The sequence below is a fragment of the Thamnophis sirtalis genome, unplaced genomic scaffold (assembly GCF_051295495.1).
Source record: "Thamnophis sirtalis isolate CommonGarterSnake01/CBP01778 unplaced genomic scaffold, rThaSir2_p1.2 scaffold_3, whole genome shotgun sequence".
Lineage (NCBI taxonomy): Eukaryota > Metazoa > Chordata > Lepidosauria > Squamata > Natricidae > Thamnophis > Thamnophis sirtalis.
The window spans coordinates 38,067,733-38,078,207 of NW_028261383.1; positions in this window are offsets into that span (position 1 = coordinate 38,067,733).

The following is a 10,475-nucleotide window of genomic DNA, read 5'->3' on the forward strand; positions in this document are numbered from 1 at the left end:
ACTGCCCCCCTCAGTTTCCCCTTGGGGCAGGGAGACTGAGGCTGGCTTCTTCCTCCCTTAAGAGCATGTTTCTCCATTACTCCCTTAGGGGGAATATAATATTCTGCTTCTTTTTAATATTTCCCCAAAAAGTTATTCTTGGGGGGGGGGGGAGGTTTCCCACATATTCATATTCATATGTTCACCTAACCTTGGGAACACCTAAAGTCCTCTTAGCCAAAGAAATAACATTGTCTCTAAAGAAGATGAACAAAAGACCTCCATTTTGTGATTCCCTTACAGAAAAGGGAATATATTCAAACAGCCAGAAAGTTATGGATTGGACCATTCATCAACACTCATCCCCACATATTGAAAAGTATTTTCTGAACTGGTAAAGTGATGACTTCCATCAAGAAGATTGAGTGTATTTGGCATTTTGGATCCTTTCAATTTCTTTTTGCTCACAAGGAGAGACTTTCTTTTTTAAAGTGTAGATCAAAGCATGAAAGTTCAGTTCACATCAAATGAAATGCCAGTCAATTGATCCTGTCTTGGGATGCTGGTTTATTGCTTTCCTAAGACAAATTAGAAAGGGGATCCAAACCTAGTTTAGTGTCATCCAGCACACAGTGAGAATGAAGGCATCATCTTCTGCCTCTCTTCCTTGCAAATATATTTCTTATTTCCTGCTTGAGATTTGCCATGCAAGCTCTCCCCCTACACAGGAGCTTTCACCGGGAAATGGGATGGGAAGGACTCTACAGGTTTTCCCACACACACACTTTCCTTTCTGAGGATCTGGTTTTGTTCCCCAGGGCAGCATGCATGGACTCTGCTCCCCCCACCCCCCCATGCCTGTTACAATCATGGAAAAGGGCGGTTAGGAGGGAGGGAAACATAGGTTCGGGGAGAGTTTCTCCCACTCCTAAAACTCAAAAAACTGAACCTGGATGAGGAGTAGGCATGTCTCTCTTCCCCTTTTCTTAGAGGGCCAATCCTCCGTCTCCCTTTCTGTGAGAAGAAGACACACATACACACACACACACACACACAGAAACATACACACACACACACTTACCTTTTCCACTTCTGGATCTTTCAGATTTTCTCTCCGCCTTTCTAAACTCCTCCACAGCACACGTGCTTAAAGAGAGAATCTAGTAGTATCCTAGAAAGGCAAAACCAAATGACGTCACTGCCTTCCCAACTTGTAACAGGGTCCAAAGCTGAAGTGCCCCCCCTGGTGGATTTTCTGTGCACGGAAGGTGCTCATACAAGAGTGGAGAAATAGGAGAGAAGGCGAATAGGAGAACAAGCCCTTAAGCCCTCAACCACACTCATCCGCCTAGAAATAGTTTTCTGAGATGGTAAATGGATGACTTCCACCTAGGATATTCAGTGTATTAGGCATTTAACTAAAGATGAAAATTCAGTCCACATCAAATGAAATGCCAGTCAACTGACCCTGGTTTAGGAAGCTCCATTTCTCTTTCTTCCTGCACTCAGCCATGCAAGTTCCCACAAGATGCCCTTAACACAAACAGGTCAACCAAATCGAGGGGCTCAGTTCACATGAAACACAAAGGCTTAAAAGCACACAGGTGAACATTGTGGGAAGTTATCATCCAGCCCTCTCCCAGAAAAATTAAATATCCTAGGAAATATTGAAAAGGCAGAATATTTCTCTGGATGTGAAAAGAAAGAAACATGCTTTAAAAGACAGAATAGTTGTCTGTAGCGTCCTGCCCATTCACACTTTGTCAATAGGCCATTGAGAAGGCCAGCCCAGCCCACTTTACATAATAAAGACTCCTCCACTGCAGCTGCAGGGCGAAGGGATATTACTCCACTCTCCACATGGCATCTGAGAACCCATCTATGGATTCAAAACAGCCTAGAGAGTAGCCCCCTGCATGGCCCCATGGGAGTCTGACAACCAATCAGAATACATTTCTTACACAGGAACAGGAAACAGAGAGGTGGGACTAAACAGGGTATAAAAAGCCCAGCAAGCCCCTTCCTCAGCCCTTCTCTCTTCTCCATCAACATTGAAACATGTGATCACCTTTTCTGTTCAGGGCTCAAGCCATGTGGCCCTGTCCAACAATAAACCATCTTTCCAAGCAGCCTCCATGTCTCCAGTGTCTTCTTCCCCACTTGGAGCTGAAACCAGAAGGACATTTCTTTTAACAACATGGTGATCTGGTTCACTACCCTCCTATGACCAATTGAACTGCAGAGGCAGCAAACCAAGTTTAGTGTCATCCAGCACATAATGGGAATGCAGGCATAATCTTTTGCATCTCTTCCTTGCTAACCTTTTCTGATTTCCTGCAAGCTCACCCACCCCCCCTATCCAGGAGCTTTTTCCGAAGAAATGGGGCAGAAAAGACTATCCAGTTCAACCCTTTTCTTTCCTGGGACCTGAATTTATTCCTGGTCTGGACTTCTGCTTCCCCCTCTGCCTGTTAGAATCATCGAAAACATTGGTAGGGAAACATGGGATCTGGGGGTCTCCCAGTCCCAGGACTCAAATGATTGTATCTGAATTAGACACAGGGTGCAGTTCTGGGGCAACTGCCCTGTCACGATGTTCTTTTGTTTTGCCAGCTGTGCTTATATTCTAAGACACGGTAGGCTGAAACTTCTCTGTAAGCCTAGTGTGCATGTCCCTTTCTTTTTCTCTTTCTGTTTTGCCTGCCATTAGGAGGTGTGCTAGGAACTTTACCACAATGTAGTTATTAGCCAGTAAGTTTGTTTGTTATTTATTTTATAATAAAAATATGTTTCTTAGAATCTACCTCAGGTTTACTTCACTTAATCATAAAGTAGGCTCCAAGGAAAAACCACGATTCACCCCTCATCAAACACAGGGCTGAATTTACAACTCTCACATGCCCATCCAACTGGGTGAGTGGAAGGTTTCTTCTATGGTTCTGTAACTTTTGAACTTTGGGATTTGTGCACTATGGGCTTTGTGCTCTGAAAGGGGGTTGGGTAATTCTTATTGTGGCTGATATCTATGTCTTGTGTTAGATTTTTGGGTGAGGGGCTGCTTGCTCTAATCCTATCATTCTGCTTTTGTTAGCTGTCAAAATTGCCGGAAGGAGTTTCGAAATATCCTGCGATGAGTAGATTTCTGCAGGCAGTATTTGCTTTGCTTATGAATGGAGCCATCTAGATAGCTGGATTCCTGTTGGATTCCTGTTTCAATAAGCTCCTTATCTTCAGTGCTGCATCCCTTTGCAGTCTTATTACAATGTTTTCTTTAGGCATCTGGCTGGAATGTGGAATGGGCTTCAGGCGGTTTTTATTAGCATCTTGGTCTTTTGACTTTTCTGAGGCTTTTCCTTATGGATAATATTTTTTTGATGGTTAATATTTTATTTGGGATAATGGGGGGGGTTGATTTCTTCTTACATATGGGAAGAACATCCCCCCCCCTGCACACACCAGCCCTTTCCTCCTCGGGCTCTCTTTCCTTTAAGGTGTTCTGTCAGGGCTGCAGCCACAATCCTTTTGGATCTTTGGCCTGTGACACTTTCTATTATTCTACTATGCCTTTTCTATTGTGGGAGAATGGGAGGGGGGATTGTATGGACTTAGATGCTATGCAGCCAAAACAAAATTCCATTCTAGAAAGGCAAAGTCATCCTTTGTACCTGACCGGAACTGGATATGTGGAACTGCCAGCATGGCAGTGGAAGATTGGACCATGTGATGGACTTGTGGGTGTGGGGGCAAGATCGTGAAATTTCAACTGGGTGGGGAAAACCAGGAAGCTTTCAGATTCAGGTTTTCCCAGATGTGCCAACATGGCTTTCTTAATAAATTGGAAATTTGAGAAATACTTTGCCTTGGACTTTGATTTAATTTTGGAGGCTATTTGGAACCCAGACACATTCTTTTTAACTGCCTGCGAAGCTCAAAGGGTTAAAGAGAGGGAGTCTAGCATCCTGGGAGGCAAGTCTTATGATCTCACTACTTTGCGAACCTGCAACAGTGGCCCAATGCCCAAGTACATGGTGTTCCCTTTTTGTTTGTAGAGTCAACACCCTGGTGGATTTTCTATGGGCCATAGGTGCTGATGCCAAAAGTGGAGAATGGTGCATTTCCCATGGGAAACCAGGAGAGGGCACTCATCCTTCCCTTGATCAGAAAGCCTTCCCAATCCATCTGCTTTTGGCAGTGTTATGCTGCAGTAAAGAATATTGTATTTAAAAGTACTAGTTTTAAAAAATAACATTTCCTAATAAGAATCTCTCTTAAATTTTTGTTGCTCAGAAATAACCATTTTCCTGACAGTTAGAAAAATAGATCAGTGGAACAACTTCCCTTTAGAAGTTCCAACACTTTTTCAAAGAAGAGATTGGAAAACCATTTGTCTGAAACGGAAAAAAGTCCCGATTTTGGTAGAAAGGGTGCCCCGCTCCTTTTTTGGCTTCACCACGTGGCTTCCTCTTGCAAACATTTTCACTCATTTTTCCAGGTCTATCTTGTCTATAGATAGACTAGTGGCTGTGCGCCGGGAGGACGGCCTGCGGGGCTGGAGGCTGCGTGGTGGCTGCGCGCTGCAGAGCACAAGCAGGAGTCGCAGGGCAGGATGACCGAGCGGCCTTGCACGCAGCTCGCCTCACTGCCCGATGGAGACTGCCCAGCTGCTTTCCCTCCACCCTCACCTTTTTCCTCCCCTTCCTCCTCCTCCTCCTCCTCGCTGAGATCTGGATGCCCGACGTGCTTTCCTTTCCTCCGCGTTTGGCCCTTTCGTGCAGAGCCGCAAGATTATGAGCAATGCGGGGTTGCTACGGTAAGGGCGCCCGATCCCAACTGGGAACTGCTGCTGCTGCTGCCGCAGGGACCCAGCAGCACCCGATCCCTGCAGCAGTGGCTGGCTCTGCTCCCGGCTGCGGGCCCCTGCCCTGCTGTGTCCAGTGCGTCTTCAACAGCAAGCGGGTTTCCCGCCCGGCTCGCTGCCGCTGCCCCGCCATGGCTGGGTCATCCCAAACGTGCACGACCCGGAGCTTCCCGCGCCTAGCTGCATGGCACACACACGCGGGCATTCAAGGAATCTGGCATTTTTTTTAAAAAGCAACAACGCCGGATTCCTTGAATGCCCGCACGTGTGTGCAACGCAGCTAGGCAGGGGGAGCTCCGCTTGGGATGACCTGGCTATGGAGGGGCAGCGGCAGCAAGCCGGGCAGGCAACTTGCTTGCTGATGAAGACGCGCTGGACGCGGCAGGGGCCTGCTGCTGGGAGCAGAACCAGCCACTGCTGCAGGGATCGGGTGTTGCTGGGTCCCTGCGGCAGCAGCAGCAGCAGCAGCAGCAGCAGTTCCCAGTTGGGACCGGGCGCCCTTAGCGTAGCAACCCTGCATTGCTCGTAATCTTGAGGCTCCACGCGAAAGGGCCGAATGCGGAGGAAAGGAAGGCGCGTCGGGCATCCAGATCGCAGCGAGGAAGAGGAGGAGGAAGGGGAGGAAAAAGGTGAGGGTGGAGGGAAGCAGGCAGAAGCAGCCGCAGCAGCAACAACCATGCTGCCCGGGGTGGGCGTGTTCGGCACCAGCCTGACTGCGCGGGTCATCATCCCGCTTCTAAAGGATGAGGGCTTCACAGTCAAGGCGCTCTGGGGCCGCACTCAGGAAGAGGCGGAAGAACTGGCCAAGGAGATGAGCGTCCCCTTCTACACCAGCCGGATAGACGAGGTCCTGCTGCACCAGGATGTGGATTTGGTCTGCATCAACCTGCCGCCTTCCCTCACCAGGCAAATTGTGGTGAAAACTCTGGGTGAGTCTCCGCGGAGAGCTTGGCGGGCAGCTGGCTGGACTTCTAAGAGGTGAGTGGGGAGGAGGCCGTGGAAGAAGCCGCAGCGCCTTGAAATGGAAATGCTTCCCCCCCCCCCCAATGAGACGCCTTCCACAATAATAGGAGAGGAGAGCCAGCCTGGATACAGCAGTCACAAGGCAGAAAGTAGCTGAGAGAAGGGGTGCGGGGATTGGGAGAAGGCATGGGACGGGCTCCCAGCAGCAGCTGCTCGGATTTGCCATTTGAGAGAGAGAGAGGAAGGGAGGGAGGGAGGGAGGGAGAGGGAGAATGCGAGAGTGTATATCCCTCCTTCCTTCAGCCCAACACTCTCGCTGGCATTCTGGCCAGACGAGAGAGACTGCAGAGGGTCTAGGGCAGCAAGTCATTCAATGGGAAAGTTGCCTCTTGGAAGAAATGACCCGGCTTGGCTCCCACTTCGTCTCTCCTGTCTCTTCGCTTCTCCATTTGGTTGGCAGATTCATCCCAGCCAGCAAGAAGGGATTTGACCAGCATTTTTCACTAGCCAACCACCGGAAATTGGGCTTCAGCTTGTGAATTAAGCACCTCCAAATTGGGCTTTCTTCCCAGAGTTTGGATGAAAAAGATGCCAGTGGGCATCTGCTTGGCCATCAACATGGGAAAATCCTCCAAGCCAGCAGAGGGGCCTTGGCATATATCCCCTCCTAGCCAGTCATCGTTGGTTGAACTGCAACCTGTGAATCAGGCACCCCCAGGATGGGTCTTAACCCCAGGTCATGGATGGAAGGGATGCCAGTGGGCACCTGCCCTCCCTCAGCAGATGGCACCATGGCAGATAACTGGGCAGTGGCCAACCCAGAGATTGACCCCCCCCCACAGAGTCCAGTCTCAACTGCAATGCCACAACAGGTTCTTACCCCACCTTCCTACAGAGAAGTGTTCTTGATAATGGAAGGAGGAATGAACGAGGGGAAGGCTGCAGGATGGATGGTGGAACAATGTGCACCTGCAATGCCCCAACAGGTTCTTACCCCACCTTCCAACAGAGAAGAGTTCTCGACAATAGAAGAATGGATGAATGAGGGGGAAACTGCAGGATGGATAGCAGAACAATGTGATGAGGCGGTTCCTAAGTTTAGAGATGTAACTAGGTTCCTTCCCTCGTGGGGCCCAATAAAATGCCACCGTTACTGTCAACTTGGCCACAGAGCATCAGAGTGCTTGGCTCCAGCCCCAATGCCACAAACGTGCACACCAACTGCCACGGTGGTAAAGAGAAGGCCCCAGATGCCACCAGAAAATAGTCATCTGGGGCAACAATCTCTGGAAGAGGATCCCCAACCTAAGGTGACGAAGAGTCCTACCAATGGGGAGGCCTCGGAGGAGGAAAAGGACAAACAACCTCTGGAAGAGGATCCCCAACCTAACTTGAAGCTGAGGTGGCACAGTGGTTAGGGTGCAGTACTGCAGGCCACTTCAGCTGACTGTTATCTGCAGTTCAGCGGTTCTAATCTCACCGGCTCAAGGTTGACTCAGCCTTCCATCCTTCCGAGGTGGGTGAAATGAGGACCCAGAATGTGGGGGCAATATGCTGACTCTGTAAACCGCTTAGAGAGGGCTGAAAGCCCTATGAAGCGGTATATAAGTCTAACTGCTATTGCTATTGAAGAAGGGTCCTACCAATGGGGAGGCCTCAGAGGAGGAAAATGCCAAAGATGACCCAATGGTGAGTGCACCCATCCTCCCCTTCGCCTTCCAAGCCAACCTCCAAGTACCCGAGACGGGGGTGGAAGGGGAAGTTGAAGCAGTTGTGGACACTGGTTGCACTCAATGCTTTATCAGCATGTCGATTGTAAAGCAACTGGGTATACGCAAAAGACATCTAGCCTGTCCCAATCGGGTTGAGCAGGTAGATGGAATGCTAATTGGAGGGGGCCCAGCCACGCTAATAACTGAGCTGGTAAAGTTACAAGTGGGCTGCCACTATGAGCTTCTCAGATTCATTGTGGCTCCAGAGATGCCAGAAAATACTATCTTGGGTCTTGCATTACTTGACAAGTGGAAGTCTATGATAAAGTGGGAAGACGGCGGTAGGAAATTGATGATTGCATTTGTGCTGCTACCACCAGGGGAGGAATAGGGCCACCCAGGGACGATTGAACCCAAGAGCCCAGAACCTTCAGCACAAAAACCCAAGGGATCCAACAAGTACCGAAAACCTTGTTTGGGGATGTTTTGTCAAGAAAACCACAGTATGATAGTAAGAAGTTGTTCACCCCATCATTTCTTCCTCCCACCAAAAGACAGCCCAAGTCACAAATCGAAGTCAGGATAAGCTGATGACAGCTATGAAATTGGCGCTCCCTTACAGACCAGTGGCTCAACAATAACCAGGATATCCTAACGGTGGAAAATGGATTAGCCTGGAAGGGGTTCAAACTGTACATCCCTGCAGGGTTGAGGCTGGAAGTTCTACAGCAAAGCCATGAGGCGGAACTAGGAGGTCACTTTGGAGTCCTAAAAACGCTTCACCTTGCCAGGCGTCAATTTTGATGGGCAAAGATGGAATCGGAGGTGGAAGATTACGTAAAAAGCTGTGATACTTCCACAACAATGAAACCACTGCCGGAAAAGTCCCCTGAACTACTACAACGAGTGGCCAGCCCTAACCGACCATGGGAAGAGGTCGCAATGGACTTCATCGTGGAACTCCCAGACAGCAGTGGGAACACAGTAATCTGGACAGTTATTGATTTGGTTTCCAAGCAGGCACACTTCATCGCTTGCTCAGAGTTGCCGTCCTCAAAGAAATTAGCGAAAATGTTTGTGAAACACATTTGTCGCCTGCATGGATTGCCCAAGAGGATCATTTCAGACCGCGGAGTCCAGTTCACAGCCAAATTCTGGAGAGAGGTTCTGAGGTCCATTGGGTCCACACAAGAACTGCGCTCAGAGGTTCATCCCAGCATGAACTGTGCAGCAGAAAGAGATGGAACAATACATCCGATATTATGTGCACTATCAGCAAGACAACTGGTCGGACTTGCTACCCTTCGCCGAAGTGGCGTACAACGATGTGGTCCACAGCAGCACGGGATTAACGGCTCTCCAGACTACCAGTGGCATGGAATTTGTTGCCATGCCTGAGCTGCCTAGAGAACCTCCCTCCTTCATGTCTTTGAATGAATGGATGGACTCACTAACGAAAGGTTGGGAGAATACGAACAAGGCTCTAGCAGATGTCGCAGAAACCTACAAGAAGAAAACTAATAACACCGCTCGCTCCAAAACCCCTTCCGTGTGGGGGACAAAGTTTTTGTGTCTACCAAATACATAAGTTTAAGAATGCTTAGCAAGGAATTTGGTCCAAAATTTCTAGGTCTATTCTCAATAGTGAAGATAGTTAACTCAGTTATAGTTCGACCCAGTCTACCCAGAAGTCTAGGGAAAATTGGCCCAGAATTTAATTGTAGCTTGTTGAAGCCAGTAATTGGATCCAGTATAAGACCGTCCACCCAAGCTTTATCTCCTCCTATAGTGATAGAAGGGGAAACACAATCTCAGGTGGGAAAAATCGTAGCCTCCAGGCTGAATAGGGGTCGCTTACAGTATTTAGTGCATTGGAAGGGTTACCCTTTGTCTGAAGCTACTTGGGTGAAAAGTTGGAACCTAAAAGTGGAGAAGTTAGTAGAACAATTCCTTGAGAAGTCTCCCAATAAGCCAAAGGGTCTCCCTGAGGGGGGAAAAGTTGGTTAATTGTATTATGTTAACTTTTAAGTTATTCTCTTTTCAGAAAACATGTTTTTTTCTGAGGAGAGGCCGCCTGTCAGGCCTGCAGTTATATACCTTTTAGGATCTTTGGCCTGCCACACTCTCTTTTTTTTCACTGTGCTGTTTCATTAGTGTCATAGTTGGGAAGGGGAATGGAAAGGAGTAGAATTGTGGAATGTGTTGTTGTTATTCTTTTCTAGAAGCCCAAGGCCATCTTTTGTCTCCGCACCTCTGCATCTGATCGGAACTAGATGGGTGGAAATGCCAGCGTGGCTGAAGAAGATTGGACCATGTGATGGATTTATGGGTGTGGGGATAAGATCATGAACTTTCAACTGGGTGAAATCCCAGGAAGTTTTCAGATTTGGGATTTTCCACAGATGTGCCAACATGTCTGACTTATTAAATTGGAATTTTGAGGAAAGTTTTGCCTTGGATTCAAATTTAAATCTGCATGATATTTGGAACGATGACACTCTGCTCTTTTCAGTCTCTTTATTGTCCAGCTTTACCCAGAACTATTACTGACAACTGAGCTTCAAACCAACATAACCCTCTCAAATCCTGAAATATGTTCCCTCCAAATCCTTCCACAAATCTTGTGTTAATACATTTTTAAATCAACTAAAGAGTTTAATACGTAAGTATAATACATAACTAGAACAAAACTACCCAACTGATATTTAATTGATTTTATTTAAATCGAATTTGGACTCACCACACTACAAAAGAGCAAAACATGGCAATAATGCTTGAAAAGAAAATTGCACATGCACTTGGGGCGCTTCTGGCTCCTTTTGTGAGAGAGGAATTGTTCATCCTTTCAGCTCTTCCCACACGCTCTACATTGATCTGCACGTGACAACTCCCTCTTGTCATAAGGCCTTTGACTGAATAATGTTCAATGCTTCTGCATAGATACTGGCTGATTCAGGTCTCAG